Source organism: Rhea americana, unplaced genomic scaffold (genome assembly GCF_003343005.1).
Source record: "Rhea americana isolate MKP2758 unplaced genomic scaffold, rheAme1 scaffold_10, whole genome shotgun sequence".
NCBI classification, from domain to species: Eukaryota; Metazoa; Chordata; class Aves; order Rheiformes; family Rheidae; genus Rhea; species Rhea americana.
In genome coordinates, this window is record NW_028185039.1 from 10,256,356 (window position 1) to 10,274,161 (window position 17,806).

The following is a 17,806-nucleotide window of genomic DNA, read 5'->3' on the forward strand; positions in this document are numbered from 1 at the left end:
CTGCACTGTTGTGGAGCTATAAGCACGCTAGAAACGACCACGATGTCAAGAACACACAGGCTAAATTGAGACATAGCCTATTTCTGCTATTCTCTTTAAAACACATTCAAAGAAGCATTCTATTACTCTAGAAATCATGTTTAATAGCAGAAAATCAAGGGAAGAATCCTCTTAATCTATGGATTTCACACAGACTCAGTATTTCCATTTTCCAGTTCTCAAGAAGACAGAGAGACAGCTGAGACAGCCAAGAACACAGGCCTAAGAAATTTCTCCAAAGATGAAGAAACAGTGAAGTTCAAAGCAAAAGCCCAGAGTCCTGYGACTTTGGTCTCTGATGATTTACTTTTGGACTTCTCATGTTGCTACACAACTTCAACAACTGCACAAGAATTCTGACTTGACCCTGTTTTCAGATGAGGAACTAACSCTTCAGTAACTGTAAAATTAAAGCTATTCCGGATTTGATTCTAYGAAGGATTTGGAACAGCCTCAAGGGTCCCGCTGTTGTAGGTCACTACAGTAAACCTAGGAGAGAACAAGTAGCACATCAGTATACAGTAGATTCACTTCAACTCCTCTTGGCTACTAAAACACATTAAAAAAAAAAAATCCTTCTACTGTTCATATCAGATCTCCTAGACAGATCTCAAAGAGAGATCAGTTTCCCCTCAACAGAGTTGCACCAGAAGGCAAGAGTTTGGTAAAACTCACACACACCTACCCAAGGTGGAGCTGCCTTCATGCAGTGATTTAATCTCCTTCTGACACTAAAAAAATCAGTATAAGCTAACAGTTTRGCCATGCCATCAAGACTAATGCTGAAGCTTAGATTCTTTACTGCACGGAAGGCATTCATAGAAAAAACTGAAGTACTTTATAGTTAACAAGATAAATGAAGGCTGGTAAAACAAAGCATCAGTGAAAAAAATCCACGATTGAATCCTACTATTTTCATCTTGATACAAATATAATTGCCCCAAATGAAGAAATGACAACCTCATTAACTTACTATCAATCGATAATAAACAAAGCTGATTCTTCTATTATCACATTTATTCCCATAAGCTTGAACATATTATACAGAYGGGCCAAAATTATAATCTCTGTTTCACAAATGAGGTTAACAAAGCTGACAAACAGAAATGATTTCTCTATCACTGAGCAATGATGCAGTGACTGACAGCAGGATTTAAACAACCTTTTTGTCTCTGTTAAAATACAGCTAGCAAGACTTCAGCACTTTGCGTTTTGTTATCTATACAGGATTTTACCTCTAACAGTGCTTGTTGTTCCCTATCTACTGAAAGCCTTTAATAACCCACASTTTAAAAAGAATCCAGTGTAAATGCATAAAATAGATGATTATTTACCAAAGCATCGTTTGGTATCTTTTGTAAATAACAGGAGAGACTGAGCAAAGCGGTCTGAGTTTCAAAATCCTCATCAGTACAGCACAGAGAAAAGGTTAAAGACGTTTGTGCCATTCTACATCATGTTTTAAAATTATTTCTATCTTACAGCTTTCCAAATGCTGCTTCAAACAAGTAATGATCGGTAACTGACTCCATCTGATTACAGGAAATAAAATTTTGGCAGAACTACTTGTAGGCAGTACTCCGGCTTTTCATTTCACACACACACATTCCTTCTACTTAATTTACTTTCCTCTCATTTCATTGTTTCTGATAGTGAGTTTATGTCCATCCTTGGTATATAAAATGGTAGTTCTCTCATCTCTTCCCAAATACATTCTTTTCTTTAACAGCAGTCTTTAACAACAACACAGTTCCTTTCCTTCCATMATGTTATTGTTCTATGCTACAAACCCTGATGAATTTAATTTAGGTATATATACTGGTAAATATATTTAGTATAATACAGACATCTATTCTTCTCTATTTCAAACATTCATTTAATAGGGCTAGTCTATTAATCTGATGAATGCTAAGTACAGGACAATGTGCAGATACCTAATTCTACCCAGAGGGAAACAAAACAATTTCCAAGAACCCATCACTTACTATGGCTCTCTATTGATATTTCAGATATGCATTTGTCCCTTGGATATATTCAGAAAGCATTCTGCAAGTCTACAAATGCATCTATTTGATAACAGTAACACATAATTCTTCAGTGGTACAAAGAGATGAAAAAGTGCAAATGTTCCATCTATCCCCATAACAGAGGTAATAAGCCTTTGTCTTTGCTTTTTGTGTGTGTGCTTTAAGCATTTACCTTAATGAGCTTTGCTTCTTTGTACCTCTAGAGATTAGTATTCTACCAAACAAAACAATTTATTGCCCAAAATGTTACTACTGCTGATAAAAATCTTAGCTTCCCCAATACTTCTGGCTTGACAGCTAATACCCTAATGTTTCATTTACAGCTGAACAAAGCAGCTTATCTCTACTAAAAGGGGAATTAGTAGTAAGAAATAATTTCAATCATCTGTTCAGCTTCCGAAGTAAAGTGATGACTTGTGCATTCTTGTTTCTATCTGATGACAGGTATGTTGCAGTTCTTGGAATACAGAATAGGTCTGTCACACAAGCTTTGTAATTTGTACAATGCAGCTACATGGATTAGGAAAGAGTCAGGTCTTTGCTGTCAAAAAAATCCGCATCAGCAGTGTGCTGCAGTCAGCACTTTTACTTCAGAGAGAGGGCACTGACTCAAGGAAGAAAAAAAACAGTTCTGATCAATAAATGGCTTCATTTTGTAGCTGCAGCTCTTTGTAATGTTCCAACAAGTACGCATACATGTGAAAATTTATACAGAAAAGTATTAGTTTAACAGAATAGGTTAAACTAATAGCTAGGTTATATTAATACCATATTTTAAAGACTGTTYTTCCCCAAAATAGCTTTGTATATATGTCATTATCTAATTATTTATATCTCCAGGAATGAAAACCTACAYGTCATCTAGAATTTTACCTACGTATCATAAACGTGAAGCCAGTCACATCAGTCTTACCTAGAGTAGTTCATCTGTAGTTAGCAGTCTCTGTGGCAAAGGACAAAGACTGAATTTTGCTTGATGCATGAATGACCTTCTTTTCCAGTATCATTTTTTCATGTCGTTACAGAAGATGGCCACCTGAATACTTTGGGCAAAGCAGCATAGCATTTGCCCACATGATACTTTCTCTGTATACAATACTGCCCTAACATTAGTTTTTCTTAAGTTGTAGATTTATTTTACACTAATTTTWAAAGAATTAGCAATTAAAACAGTAGTGTCAATCCTGAGTTCTCTATATTTGAGTCCTTTAAYGAGCACTACAACTTATGAGAGCACAATGATTCATAGCTAATGTATTTTTTTAATTCAATATCATCAGCTTTATTAGGAAAAAATGAGATTGTAGTTTTCAGGTGGCACTTTGATGAAAGATACGTTAATCATAATATTATCAGAAAATAGACTAAAATCAAAATAATCCTGCAGAATTTAGTAAAAAGACATTATACGACAATCTCACGTTAATTCCAAATACATGTGTACTAGAGACGAAGACTTATTTTCTACGTAACCAGCCATCTATACTGCTGACTTAATTCAGCTCAATAATGGAAGAAACTGCAAGCATATTGTGCATGTATGTTGAAGCTGTGTAAATACTGGAAGATTTGCCTCGGTGGCAGTGAATCAGTTAGGGAAAATGCGGCACTGGTATTAACCACCACACAGAARAACAAATATTCCGTGAGTACAGCATTGTGGCTTTGGTCACTGATTTCTTATGACCGTTGATTGCTAAGTTCTACATCCCTCTGCCCCCCCCTCCTTTTTTTTAATTAATGCCTATTTCCAAGGAAAGGATAATTTATCTATCCAATAGGGATTTTTCACTTCAGAGAGACGGACAACGGAACGCTCACAACATACACATCTGATTTCACCTTACATAGCAGTGTTGAATTAAAAAGGCAGAACAAGGCAGTGTCATTTTGCAACTCTACTCTACAAATCTTCCTTCACAACTTTCACTCCGTTATGTCTCAATGAAGCTGCAACAGATTTGAAGTGAACGTAAAACTTCTAAATTGTKTATTTCTTACTTTGTGTTTTTAAAGGTTCTTTCTAATCCTCACAGCTTTAGTTTTGAAGTACATTTAAAAGTCATTAATCAGTTTAAAAATTAAGTAACAACATGCCACGTTACAGCATACTATGATGGCACCGAACAGTTATCATCATGTTCTAAGGTATCACACTAAATCTTTGTGCAAAACGTATTTCTCTGAGCATTTTATCTGCAGCTACATGGTAGGCTCTTTCCCACCTATGAAAAGCTGATACACCATCATCGCTTTTTTTGTACTCCTCTGAGAGTCCAGGAATCTGACCCTACTTTATATAGCTAAAAGGTCACCTTGTTTCTCTGCTGTGGGAGGTTACTTCATTCTACTTGTGTGTGTCCTGTGTCAGTGATAAAAAGACTAAACAGGCTGAGCAGCCACYATTACTGAGGGAGATGTATCTCAAAGAGTTTTGATAAAATAGAGGATAATATTACCCAGTGAACTACTCAAAAAGACATCTATCTAAACTTGAGTTTATATTTTAACTAAGCTGAAGAATGAAAATCTCATTTGCTTACATGGCTGSCACGCCACATGGCAATTCTGCGTGACTGTCCAAGAGAAAGTAAGGCTAATCAAAAGGTTATGGTCAGGAATGAAATAACAAGAATTTYGTACAAATTTATCCAGGAACCAYGAAGTATCAGTTAAATAAAATGCTYGTATAATACAGAAACRTGGGTCATTCCGCTTATCACTGGAATATGACCACCTCTGAGATTCAAATACGTTCTACAAAAAGAACACTTTCACGCAACAGTTCAAAAGGGACGAAAGAACGGGCTAAACAGAACATTTCCTCCAAAAAGAATGCAGTCGTACGCATTAGCTGCAGGAAATTGTCACATGTCAAATGAACACAACATTTGAGACTTCAATATTAKCTACTGCCCAAGGTGATGTGTTCTAGCAGCACAACATCCAGGAAGGATAACCACCAACACAGACCAAATTGCTTGTTTGGTCTACACTAACTCTCCCATACTCTTTTCTCTGGCATTTAACTGTCCTTTCACAGTCCTGCAGTTTGTACTACCATCCATYCAAAGTTGTTGGGTTTTTTGAATTAATTTTGCTTTTAAAATTAATTAAGATTTTATAGTGATTGAAATGAGCTGATCCCACACAGTCACCCAAACTACTGGCATTTTCTAAATTGAAAAAGAAAGGCCAGAAAAACAGCAAGTATTAATTCCTAGAAATTTTCCTGCCAGTACTTCAACCTTTTGTTTGTATGCCTACATTTATCTCAACACATGCAAGCACTCCTTGCCTCACTTCTAAAATAAGCACATATCTACATATAATAGTGATAAAAATGGAGAGAATACTTTCAGTTCTTATAAATTGCATGGTATATGTTGGCAGTACACTAACTAGGTAACTGGAGTGACTGTTTTAAATGCTTATTTAGCTGATTACTTAACATAAGTAAGTCAACAAGGCAATGCAGGTAAAATAACAATTATTTAAGAGTGCAGAAAAGGTTCCAATCTGGTAAAACCGAGGGAATAAAGATACTTCTACTTACCCTGAAAAGGAAAGGACAAATTTCTTTCAGTTTAGTGGTGAGTCTAGTTACAAATATAAGGAGAATACTTCAAAAGGTGTAAGCTAGGCAGTAGGAGCAGCAGTTATATTGGCAGCAAGGCATAAAACAAAATTAGGAGAGGACCTGGCATCCAGGAAAACTTAAGGCACACTAGAAATTACATTCACAAGAATATGGATACATATTTATACAAGGCTAAGTACCTAAGTTCTTACTCACATGGAACCTTATTTAAAGGCATGAAAAGACTAGTAGGAACGAGTATTATCAGATGTGGTCCCACAGCGCACTGAAGACCATGTGCACTGAAGGTGGATTTCCCCATAATTTATTCCTCACCTCACTAATGACAGTGTTTACATAGGCAGAATCATAAGAATTTCATTATGGCCCTCAGTTGCTGAATTTTTAATGTAGCTACTGTGCTGTCATTATCTTTTAAAAATAGAATTAAATAAATTAAATAAAAATTATTTATTAAATTAAATAAAAATGAACAGTTCTGGTACATGCATTGAAAGTGTAAACACATGGCTATACCAAATTTAGTATCACTGAAGAACGGGGCACKGAGGTACCCCTTCACTAAAATTTTAATACTGAAAGTAAAGTGTGCACAAAATATGTATTCCTTTTGCAAAGTGAATGACAAGATTTTACAAAGAAGAAATTAATAAATTAAGTAGCTCATTCTGCAAGCATTAGAACTGTCTTCAGCCACAGTGTATTATTACATTTGACATTTTGTGTACTTTCAAAATATATCATTTTTCATTCTCAGCGCTTATTAGCGYTTTTAGAAGTACATGAATTTGATGGAATGCACTGAAAGATGCGGAAACTATCCATTTGCTGCMCACTGTGTCAGTTCAATTGTCCCTAAATGCTTAAGAAAATGGAAAAAAAAGGTAAACATGTGGRTTGCATTCAATGACTGTGGTCACTTCTGTTATTTTTTTTCCACCTCATCACACATTGTATGAGCTGCATTTCCAAACAGACTTCCCCTGAAACAAGGCAAATTGACACAGTCTACATTTCTTATTCTTTTATACTGATATAAAACATAATACTTTTATCAAACAGTAAGATGGACTATTTAAATTTATACAGAACCTCTGAACTTAGAACGAGCATCACAGAACAGGAGGTGTGCCCCTGAAGACGCCACGAAGCTGAAGAGACTCTTTGTGGCAGCAACTGTTTGTCAAAACACTGACTGTATTTCAAGGTAAGAATTTTCCTTGGTTTCCATGTATACAGGATAAGAGTTAGGAAAAGTAGTGCTACYGCTAAAAATAGTAACAAGTGTGAATTACTGCATATGGCAGAGAAAATAGAGATTTCTTATTATTCAGAGACAAATTTAGCAGGTTAATCCTATCAACTGCAGGGATTTTGGCAGCTGAAAATACCACAGCGTCTGACTTTGACTGTTCTTGGAAAGAAAACAGAGCTGCAAGAGAACTCCTGAGTCACTGAGTCCAGTCACCTGCTAGGAAACCATACCACCTAATTTTCTTAAGACAGAAACTCTGTCTTAAAATTTGGCAACTGCTTGACCTCCCCTTGTCCATGCTCAGATTGAAATCCCATTCCAGAACCTCACTGCTCTAACTATGGAAAGGTCTTTTAGTATCTATTCTTAAATTATTATGGACAGCGTAAACCTGTATTTTTTTTTTTTTTTTTTTTGGTTGATGTTGCCTTTTCACAATGAAATGCTGTCCACATCTCTGTTGTTTACCTCAATGTATTTATGGAGAGCAATCATGTCCTCTTTTCAGCCTTGGTTCTGCTTCATTAAACATGCCAAGCTCTTTTAGTCTTCTCTTATATGATCAGATCTTCAGTCCCCTGATCCTACTAGCTCTTCTCTGCATCTATTTCATTTTGTGCCCATCTTGCATAATCATGGATGGCTAAATTTGTACACAATATTCTAGACAAATTATGCTTATTTTTAGATAGCCATATCACAGGCATTCAGTTACCCTTCTGTCAAACAGCAGATAAAGATGCTTCATCCATGTTACTTCTAATTGATGAGATCCCACTTGTGACAGAAGGTTTCGTTATTAAACCCTGGATCTCACAAGTTGCACTACCAAACTTCACGCTATTCCTACTACTGTAGGATTTTCGGAGTCCAGTCTTCCTTCTCTATACCGGTTAGGCTTCTATATTTGTGTCATTCACGAATTTCATATGTATACTTTCACTTCTTTATGCCAGACTTATTATCAAAGATTTCATCCATGATTAGTGCAAATTAGTGATTACTGCAGAAGCTGAGTGTGGACCAAAACAAAAAATATAAAAGAATCTACAGTGACACTTTCCAAAAAGCAAGCAAAGAGGAATAAGGAAAAGGATTTTCTTGCTGACTTCTGGAGGCAGGAGCAAAAGAAAAAGGAACTACATTCTTCCTAACGGTAGACGAAAGTAATGTTGATTTATGGAACGGATTTACTACTGTTGTTATTTTTTTCTACCAGCTCCCAAATAACGGCCTGTGAAGTACACGGGCTTACTGGCTCATTAATAGTTTAAATTGTAGGTTCAGCTGTTCAGGCTAGTTATAGGCTAGTTTGGAAACTCCTCTCTCTGTAACATAAAATAAGTGAAAATGGAATCATATTTCTCATGGGATGCCATAAAGCCCCTAAAAATTATTGGTACAGGTAATAAAGTTTATTTATGATAAAGTCGTGGCAAATATAACCTCAGCCTGTTTTTTATAACATCTACAGTGATTCTTTTATATAACCRGGCTCTAGCTACAAAAAAATAAGCTGCAGAATGGAAATTATTTTCATTATTWTTTCATTAGACTATAAAAGATCTAGTTACCTCATCTGCATTTATAATATCTTCAAAGGGAAATCTATCAAGTCAGGGTTGGAAGCTAGATSTTGCAGTGAGGACTGGCTGTCACACAAAATGGAACACTGAGTTCCTAGCTCAAACCTCCTCTGCTTGTTAATAATAGCAATGATATCGTTATAAATTAGTAAACTCTTATTATTTAAGGTTGCTATCTTAATACAGGCAGYTTCACTGTATCATGAATCACAGTTTAAGCTTTTTCTTCCTCCATGTAACGATTCTCTCATGGCAGCTTATGCGTGCCATGGTTTCCTTAATTAACAGAGCTAGCAGTGACTGTTCAGGGTGGAAAATGCCCGCAGCTTCAGGTTAGTATGTTAGGCATCTGTCACGAATTACTTGACTGATAAACCATTCACATTTTTATTATCTATCTATTAACTTACAAAATATGAAAAGTTAGTTTCATAAGTTGCAATTCCTAACTGCAAAGATTTGCAGSGAGAGTCAGTTTGTTCATTTGACCAACAGAGAGAGTTGGAGAAAAAAAATTGTTATCCCACTGCATCATTAATGGAAGACTTTACATCTGTTTAAGTCTTGTCTTGTTTATATCCTCAGACTTTGAACTAGTTGCATGCTTCAGTTTGAATTTGGTATGCACATTCCAATTGCAATTCATAATGCTAGCTTTGACATGTTTGAACAATTATACTGTTTATTTTAATGGTAACCATTTATTTGCAAGCTTCTAGGATAYAGGAAACATGACATCAAACATGAAAACATTACACCAATAGTCTCTATTGGAAATTGGGCTATATGGCCTGTTTACTCAAAATATTCACCAGTTCCAAAAGCGTAARAAGATTAGTTGCTGATTATTTTTTCTATAGTGTCAGCTTTTCTTCCCACTATTTCAAATATTCACTATACAAGTAACAAGAAATAYATATTTAACAATAAATATCAATCATTTTAGTAAGCTCCTGTGATTGCAGTATAATAGAAACTACACTTACACAGCTTAAAAACAGTCTTTCAAATGTCTGTTCATATCCATTATTTCCATAAGTTATGYCTGGAGAGCCATTTGCTTGGTTTGGCTAATTTCCTTTCTAAATACTTCTCTATTATCATGACCAGCAGTAATTATAGATAAATTATTTTTTAATGAATACTCCGGAGTTTCTTCAGACTTTTTGCCATTTTATAACAGGCTACCTTTTTAACATTTTTACCTAGATTTTAACAACAGTGTCTTTGTTAGAGGTGGTCACTTTATGATGAATTTGTCAGAATACATGGTAGGATAGGAAGAGAACATGGTAAAAAAAGTGTTTTATCGGATTCATCGATCAGGAAGATTTCCTAGTACTATACTCTGCTCCCCCCGCCCCTTCCCCAACCTCCCCCCGCAGTCATCACAGTTCTAGAAAGTAATGGATAGATAGCTTAATATAACATAGGACTATTTACTCACTATGGACTATGTTATGTCTGGTCCACCTGGCTGTATACTACAGGATGCGGTGATGTCTCGTGAATATGAACTCATCAAATATATGAAACTGCTGCTGTGAGTGCATGGGAATATACTGTCATCTTCCTCTTTGCCTAGCAAAAGATAGAATTGGTAWATTAAGCACCTGAGGTCAGGTCCTCTAGAGGAATAAAACAGCAGGTTTCCATTAGCTTCAGTTGAGCTATAATGACTTACACAASAGAAAGATCTGTTCTTTAGACTATAYAAAATGTAGTCACTTGTCAAAATAYTGTACTACAAGAACCAAAGACYAGATTGGCATGATGTTGTTCGTGGTTTATCAGCTCTTTCCAAAAATTCTCACCTTTATAGTTTCAAATTTCAGGCAGTTCCATAAAACACTTCCATTACCTTCAGATCTTTCGATCGATCAAGCGACTGYCATAAGTCTTAAACATTGCTAATACACTAGCTACATGATCTACAAATGCATCTCATTCACTAGCACGAAACTGTATTAGATTTCAAACACACTTTGGTTTACTGCACTATTCCAGAAGAATATATATGAGTACATGTAACTTGAGGTCATTACATGCTGATTAATATGAAAATTAATGTAACCTATAATACAGGATAMGGAAAGTCTGTTCAATAAATAAGATGTGCCTAATAGACAGACTTGTTTTCCACGAGTGACTGATTCAAATCAATACTTTCCAAAATAACTGTTTGTTTATAAATATGTCTTACAGATTGGCATCCAATAATTAATGTAATCAGAAATACAAAAAGGGTACCCTGGAACAAGTTTAATGTTTAAAATTCTACAAATAAAAATTATGTATACTTTACATACAAATATACACACACACAAATATATTTCTTAATGTAAYAATTCTATATACAAATTACCCATAAATACATAAACACATAGGTATGCACAAAGTGCACCTAGAAATCTTAACACTAGGAATTAAAGATAAAAGATTACCATACAAACTTGCCACTTACGGGTACTACATAATCTTATGGAAGATTTATCCATATCTGTGAAAACCTGTATTTACCAAATATGCACATGTGCAAAGTAAAACACAGCTGCCAAAAGCTAGACTAGCATATTGAAACTATGTATATGCTTTATGTCTTACTGAGACACGTTGTACTTTGAAAAGCACAAATAATTTTATTAGATATTACCATATCCAGAAACTGAAATTTGGGATTTATTTTCCTGGTGATGATAACTATGCTGAGCAAGATGGTTYCAGAATGCARAAGACTTTGGGAAAATACATAAACAATAAAGATACACAGGAGACAAATACTAAATATTTCATAAAATAAATTCCCTTTATCTCTGCTTATGCTTTGTGTTGATAAAATGGGTTACGTTATGATGACAGGGTTGATATTCTCCTGACTCCTAATTTAACACAATCCACATGCCAGTAATAGTTTTGTTTGCTTGTTTTAAACAGAACAGTAATTCTTCATTTTGTGCTTAAATACTCTAAAATTACCAAAACTGAGATTCCAGGCCTTCACAAAAGCTATGTTTTTCCACTGACCTTCTAAGCAATTACTAGCTTCAAGTCTTTTTTTTACATTTTTTCACTCCTACCCTATGTGTTTAATTTTAGCCAGTTCTGAGTACTATGTATTCTGCTCTAACTTCAAAAAGAAGCAGCCTCATCTCAACTCAGCTTCTCACAGCAGTGCTCAGCACTTCACACGAACACGATCTAAACTCATAGCAAAGTCTTGAATACCTGGAAAGCACTTAAAGCTAGAGGACTCTTTCAAGAAGTTTTCACAAGGATTTGCCAAACACATCCAGCTTGAGTGGCCTCTTCCCGCAGATCAGCAAGCTCCCAAGCCTGGCAGGACTGGACGCCCATACCAGGGGCAGGAGTTTGCTTTCCAGGCCGTTCGAATTTTTGTGCCTCCTGCCACACTCAGATTGCTAGGTGTTGAGATAGGTTTTTAGATGCCAGCCACCAGAATCTTTTGYATGACCAGCAAGCTTACTACACAGGTGCCTGTCAGTGCTACCAAGTTTCTATCACTACTAATGGGGCTCGATTTTGAAGCAGCAAGATATAAGTGAAAAGCTCTGTAACTTGCCACTTGCCCTTAAAAAATAGCTTTGTCACTGCAACGCATTACTATGAATGTAAGTGGAAATATTACACATGATCTTTACTCATCACTTTTAGAGCACTAAAGATCTTTCATTACTATTTTTTTAGAAAAATACTATTGAAATCCAGATATTCTTCACTAGAGAAGTCAGCAAGTTTATCTTAGTTTCTAAAAGCAAATAGGTCACCCAACRTTTCAAATCAAGTTACTAAAAACTGCTCATTCAGAATAGTTACCTTGGGGCTTCAAAATTGCTTGACAAACATTCTCTRCTGTGTTAAGCAGATAGAGGTATTCAAAGATGTTAAAAAATTGTGTCATATGCTCCATTCCTTTTTTTTCCCTTTCTAGTAACTACAGCATTTAAAAATATATTTGCAACATATATTTAACATGTTAAGTATATTACAGATCACAGTGTTATGCTAACCTGCTAACCACGTTTGAAAATTGTTTGCAGATAACAGTTCTGCAAATAAGATGAAGACAAGGAAAATCAAGCTTAGAACATTTGCACGCCGATTTACGCTTTGTCTGTGTATGTAAGAAAAGGAACACTAAAGACCAGCAGAAATAAAATTATCGTGGTCTTTTGTAGCAAATKAGAGGCAAAAATTTGAAAATTGATCAAAATGGCAGGTTTTTTTTCTCCATTTATAAATGAACAAAATGTTTTGTTTAGTGATGAACAAAATACGAAAGTAATTCTCATCGTGTACAAGAGACGACTACAGGGTAAAGTGTCATTGAAACGCGTGTACTAGTTCTGTATTTTTATTCAAGTTGGCAGATTGGACTTGGCAAGCATAATATTGAGATAGCTCTCATGACATGCGTAGAGCTGAAGTAACCCAGAGTGCTTAAGATAAAACAATTTACAAATCGTCTGTCAGCTGTCTGTCTGTCCATCATTCTTCAAGAAACTAGACAGGATCCTCAGTCAGAACCAAAATTAATTCCCTCTGCGTGCAGATTTCCTAAAAAAAACTCATGAGTCATAAATGTCAGCAYTCTGATAAACTAGTCACAGCAACAGACATTAAATAAATTCCAGATAATGATATGAAAAGTAGCATTAAAATTAGAACATCATTATCTCTGAAATATAAATGGTTYATGAAAAAAATCAATAAAAATACGAATCCTTTGTACAGGTCATGTGACTCACATACTGTAAATTCATTCCAATGAATTATTTATTACCTGTATTTCCTTTGTTTTATCATCAGAGAAAGCTCTGCAACAGCTGTCTTAAGTACAAATACCTAACCTAAACTTAGCAGATTTGGGAGGCTTACAGCTTCTTGATTTAATTGCATTACATGTCTGTAAGTAGAGAGCAATTTAGTCTGAAGTGGTACTTGCGCATTATTCCTTTTCAGCTTCTCAGAAACATTGTTGCTAAATTCTTAGCATTCATTGTATTTTGGATTTATAATCCAAATACAAACAGTGATGTACACATTTCCACTTTAATTATGTAGTTTAAAAAACATCTAATAAGCATGTGATCTTTTAAGATTACTAGCCCCCAATTTTTTTTCCTTCCGTGAAATTAATCAGCCATTGTGTTTTGAAATTACAGGATGTAAATGTAGGAAATATCACCATTTTCTAACATTTTATTATCTATRTACAGGAGAACTGTCAGTGTTTAATGTATGTTAACAAGAATGCCAAGCACTTGCATTTAATTAAAGCTATACATCATTGTAGATAATTAGTAATAATTAAGAAGAATTACCAGCCTAAATAAGGCAAATAATATTATTTCAACTGAAACTTGAAGTCTGAATTCAGATTTCCAAAATAAACTCTTGGGAATGCAAATATGCCATTATGCAAACTGTTTTCTTTAAGTATGATGTAATTTATGTAATGAAATAAATCTCCGCTGTTAAAATATTTAGCAGAACTGAGAATAATGAGTAAAGATAGGATTAGTTTAATTAGTTTACTGAAATGGAGTTCTTACAGTGGCTAAGTGTGATATATTAGCTTTTGTCATTTGGAATACAAAAAAGAGGCAATTAGTTCTCATTCAAATATATTATTTTCTTTGAAGGAAGAATTGTAATATTTTAGCTTGTATAATAGAAAATAATACATGGAGCACAAAACTTTTCTTCTTCATCCAAGAGTACATCTACAATAAATAAAAAGGAAAAATCGTAAGTATTTAGAAAAGTAATCTTCAAYGAATAAATTTAATTCAGTTTACACGAGTGCAACTCCACAGATTCAAATGAAGCTGCAACCACTCAAAACGCAGCAAGTCCAATGACAGTTTATCCCAGTTTAAGTTAAGTTTGTAACAAATTTTGTCTCTCTATTCAGCAACTACTTTGTTATTCAGAAAATTCTGTACTGTCACCCGAAATCAAGATTTTCACCAGACAGACTCACGAATTTAGGAAGGGGAATGCTTTCTTTAATGGCACTTACTACTGAAACAGACACACCCTTTGTAACTTCGAGGTCTAATCTTATTCCTATATGTGCAGAAATAGGAACAAAAACCATTGTCATATTTCTACTGAGAAGGTGGGCAGTGTTCTGCATTTTAGAAAACAATGTCTATATTGCTAACTGATAAGTGGACATACACAAAAGAATTCGTGCACTATCGCTGTTACTGAGTCCTGAAACAAGCTTCTTCTGAACATACAATACAGARTCTAGAAACTGAAAATGAGAGGGTATTAAGTTAATCATCTACTGCTATACTATAAGAAAGCTACATTATATTAGTATACGGACTTCTAAAAAAAAAAAATCAATAGACTGCTTCTCACTACCATAATAAAGACAAGACTGGAACCTTAAAACTACGATAAAAAAAAAAAAATTGTCTGAAAGTCTAAACAAAAAAAAAAAAAAAAAAAAAAAAAGAGCTTGCTGCATGATACAACAAAGATAATCAAATCTCAGATGATGATTCAAAAAACCCCAAAGTGCTTGCTTTGGTACTCAAGAGACTGATATATAAATTCATAAAATTGCCATATTTGGACATTAGGTCAAATATGTTATCAAAGTAAGTTATTTTCAGAAGTAGCAGCATTTGACTATTAAGACATTCTTATAGGTGGGCACTGAGCACAACAAAAAGCTTATGCCTCACTTCTTAGTATTAAAATTAACTGTTTACTTATCACTACTGATCTAGATGGTTTAGCATGACACTGCAGACTAAACTGCCATTTTTGGTTCTGTGTACGTATCTTCTTACATGCACACTGTCACCTCAGCTCACTTTTCTTTCCTCCAGAGGGAAATACAGTGCACTTCGATATTTGCAGTAAAAATGCTGAAATCCCTAGGAAGTTCACAGGATGCTGGAATTCCCTTTACAGCTACCTGTTACAGAGAATGTGACACACTACGGAGCYGTATTACAATACTAGAGACAACGCTGATGTCTGATGCACTACTCAAGCACTAACACAACAAAGCTCTACTTGTCACCTGTAAGAGAAAACAAGAAAAAAGAAACACCTCCTTTTTCCCACGAAGCTGCACATAGATAAGGGTATAGTCCAAGAGTATCCAACCCTCAGACCACAACAACACAGAACTAGCCAGAAGAGGTGACCCACGCAGAGGATCACTTTCTGTCTATTAAAAAAAAAAAAAAAAATTGAAGAAATAAGCTGGGAGTCATACAGAATGAATAAAGCACTAGCACTGCAGTTTCTAGTGCTAAGTACTCCATCCCCTTTTCTGAGCACGACCATCACMTGAGCAGCAGAATTTCACCATTCATTTCAGGTCTCCAACGGGCAAGTGAGATTCTCACACCTCTGTCCCCGAGAGACCACTGGATGTGYACATATTTAGGACACCTGAACAAGCTGATGTAGAGCAGTGTGCTRGAAGGCAAGGCCAGGCAAGACTAAAACTCCTCCTACAGCAAGAGCTAAGAGGAGAGTAGATAAAGATACTTGAAGGCAAAGGTACAATGAACTCTCACAAAAAAATCTAGAGGCTCAGCTACAACCCAACTGTGTAAAACAGTCAGCTTTCAAGATTTCTTTTTMATGTAAATAACTAGCTAAAATTTTTGGTGAAAAAAATGATTATTATCTTAGCAATCTCTACCTATACTCCCACTAGTTGCAACCACCTGCTGGAGAACACGTGTATCATGCTTCTCTATTTTAAGAATAATATATTCCACATGCTAATTAAACAGATCATCTACATAAGCCTTCTTAGGTAGCTTTTCAACAGAGAGCTTCTGTCTGTGTGGGAAGAACATCTTTCACCACTCAGAAAATCAAACTCAAAATCTGCAAATCAGAGCCATGGGATCACCTTGAGGGAATTAGTTCAATACCTCAGTGAATCACAGAAGCCAGATAGTGCAGGTTAAAGAAAAAAAATATATATATGAATAGTCTTTTGACTTAAAARCAAAGCCTATCCAATGCAATATAATTTCATGTGTGTAAACTACAAGAATGYAATATAATGACAAAACCCAGCTGAAGAGAACCTGTTCATTCAAAGACACAAGGACCACTACCAACTGCACTCCACTAAAATAAAATTTGTTTTCCAGATTAGCGAAGGAGGGAAGAGGAAGGGTTTGTTTACCACCACAAAGCCTATCAGTAAATCACAGGCAAAATACTGTCTAAGCTGCCCTGTAGCATATGAAGTTACTGCACAGATTCTGGTCAGTACACTGCGCAACAGTAGTTCCAGCACTCTCTTCAGTTCTGACACGGCAATTAGTAAAGATCATGTCCTCTGGCTTGGAGAACCTCAATTAGTACGCATTAGACTACAAAATATCTAATGCACAAACACGTATGGAAGTGGATACTGATACAACACTAACAAAACGTTARCTTCTTCAACTTAGTCATGCTATACCAGAAAAGTACATGTAATGAAAATACATTCTTAYATTTTTCCAGTTACACATTTATTTGTATATATTTTACTTACTATAACAAATACATATGCATAACATGATCACACCAAACTTCACTGAAGTGTGCATTCTTTGCCTATACATTCACATATAACGCAGACACCAAGCAACACATRTTAAACATTTTTTGGTCGCCTCACTTCCAGCACTGAACTGATGAAGAGGGTTTGTATACCACAGTAGGGCTGCCGAAACAGAACTGACGGACCCTACGGTGAAATTACGGGTTGACAGTCAGAATAGATAACTGTTGTAGCCCCTTCTGGACTTCTAATCCATGAATTTAGGGGACCCAGAAAAGTTGAGCTATACTTAAACCGCACAGCTTATTTTTGGAATTTATATGGTATTCCYACCCTTTCTTTTATGATTATGAAAGGAACCGATCCAACTCTTTTAATAACTGTTAAGAGAGAACTGTTCAAAGAATCCAATTTTTGGTGAACTGAATTGTACAATGTAAAATATGCCGTAATATCACTGAACCTCATTAAAAAATAACTACGAAAGAAGAGTTTAGTWAGATTTCCTTTTATCCTCCTCTTAACTTTTACTACGCTAAAGATATAAAAACCAGAAAAAATACCTAGTGATAGAGGAAAGAAATCAAGAAAACACATTTTTCCCTAGATAATGCAGCTTGTGTATGTAACAGAAAGTAATACAATTACTTTGAAAGATTTTCTTCAGGCACTGTTGATGTTTTCCACTATACACTCATCAATCACTTAACTCTACTCTCTTGTTTACTCATGGTT

The 17,806-nt window shown here is 35.3% G+C and overlaps 1 protein-coding gene across 5 annotated transcripts in view; it reads right to left on the bottom strand.

Annotated features, from left to right (window-relative positions):
• Nucleotides 1-17,806, bottom strand: part of RBFOX1 (RNA binding fox-1 homolog 1) — a 259,878-nt gene that overhangs the window by 217,400 nt on the left and 24,672 nt on the right. Inside the window, exon 1 of one of the 5 annotated variants that reach the window (XM_085303584.1) lies at nt 9,956-9,971. The exons of the other annotated variants lie outside the window; for them this stretch is intronic. The gene's annotated coding sequence lies outside the window, so the exon portion shown is untranslated. Of the gene's footprint in view, nt 1-9,955; nt 9,972-17,806 lie in introns of those variants that run through there. 5 annotated transcript variants of the gene reach the window in all.